Here is a 2106-nt window from a genome sequence, read left to right as displayed (position 1 = left end):
TCCTTGTTGACTCACCTGGTTTATGGATTTCAAAACATTGTGAATGTTGCCAAGGAAATAATGTTTGGTCTAATATTGAACAAATGGTATAAAGTAAATAAGAATTCGATAATTTGAAATTAATAAGGGAGAATTTAAAAAGTTGAGACCTTATAAATACCATAGAAGAATTTAAATAACTCGTGTCTGTTGTATTCCATCAACATTTAGAATATGGATGACTTGTTGACAACTTCTGAGTTTACTCATGGTTAACAAATAATATGCCATACTTCATATAATATAATGATTTGCTTATTTTGTTAAATGCAAGAACATTCATATCTAGATTATTTTAGATTAGTTAAACAACGTGAAGTTTGTAAGTTCCACAGGAAAAACTGAATTTTAGATGTCTCAGTGAACTAGATTCATCATTCACGCAAAATATTCAGTTTTATATTGTCTGTGGTGGGCCATAAATCTTTTCAGTTGAAAGCATATGCTTTTTATGAGAATTACTACTTCAAGCAATGACATGAGACACTCGATCCATAATCTTCTATCACATTTTCCTCCCTCAGTATCTTTTAAATTGATGGTGCTGTGTACGCTTCTCCCATGACTCTGAGAGCAAGCGTGATGCAATTCTGGCTGCTTGATACACCTCCACCGTCCCCATGAAAACATCTACACCGTCACGGTGCGTTCTCCTCTTTAAGGATGCGTCGCGAAAGACAAATCTTATGGTAAAAACTACCCAATTTAATGAAGTGGATAATGTCATTGGCACTTTTTCCAGCAGAGTAATTCTAAAATATTTTTTAAAAGGTGCATTTTATTTTTCTTTATTATTATATAGCTTTTCTTTTCACTTTTCCAAATGTCCTTTATGTCTTTTAAGTATTAAAAAAATTAATTTAGTTTCAAAAACAAAGCTTTTAAGACATTTGGCTTGCATTAAGAGAGGACCTTTTCAAGAATATTTTTGATTTATGATTAAAGAACTCGGGACACTAACCGATACCTGTGTTCATTTAACATTTATTCCACAGGGGTTTCCTGAGGACCTGCTCTATTTTTGGTACTTTTTAGGTGTAGGGTAAAAATTTGAGCAAAAGAGAAATAGACTCTGTTTACCCTGAAGATTATAGTCAATTTTATGACAATGCCCCCTCCTCAATCTGTTTTTTCATGGAAAGAAAGCAAAACAGTCTTTATCTGGTAAACATTTGTGTTTTTGGTTTTTGTATGTGTGTTTTTTTTTTGTTTGTTTTTGTTTTTTTGCAATCAAACGGTCTGTTTATGACAGCACTGCCAAATGTGTTCTGTCAAAAAATGTGTCAGCCGATTTGTGTGACACGGACCCCTGGAATCACAGTCAGGATGTACTTACTCAGCAAGCACTCACTGTACACCCAGAGCATAGACACACGGACCGTGTAAGTTACTCTTCCTTACTGTCGTGCAGTCCCTAGCAGCACTCACCACATACTCGTGGCTTTAATGAGAGAGTAAGTGTCACAGGTCAGTGCTACGAGAAAGAGCAGCCCAGGATGTCACAGAGGTGCTGAGATGGGGCATTTGGCGTCCCGCTGAGGGCCAGAGGAAACTTCCTGGGGATAAGGCTGCCCTGAGGGATCCAGATGTTAGGTGAGGACAGACAGCGTTTTCTTTAGTTAGCCACGGAGCACGCATGGGTGTGGCTTGTCACAGAGCGCTGTGTTGATGAAAACGGTTTGAATTTGTACTGTCCGACGTAGTAGCCGCTTGCCCCGTGTGGCTAGTGAGCATTTGAAACATGGCTAGTGTGACTCAGGGGCTGGGTTTTTAATTAATTAGAATATAAAGGGCCATGCCTGACTAGCGGCGACCATATAGGGCAGCACTGGACTGGAGGCTGGCCCGCCAAGAGGCTGAGACACTAACAGGGTAGCTGATGCATGAAGCCGGCGCGGGCAATGAAGACATGGCTCTCATCAGTGTCAGTGGGGCTAAATATGGGAGGATGTGTTAAGGGGATTTTTAGAGAGCGGCAGGGGTCCAGGGGACCACCACCCTCTGCGTGGACAGCAGGTTCAGCGCGGTCATTCAGTGATACGGGGGCTGAGAAAGAAGAGCAGGTGG

Source organism: Pteropus alecto, unplaced genomic scaffold (assembly GCF_000325575.1).
Source record: "Pteropus alecto unplaced genomic scaffold, ASM32557v1 scaffold14, whole genome shotgun sequence".
Lineage (NCBI taxonomy): Eukaryota > Metazoa > Chordata > Mammalia > Chiroptera > Pteropodidae > Pteropus > Pteropus alecto.
Note: the sequence above shows the minus strand (reverse complement) of the source record.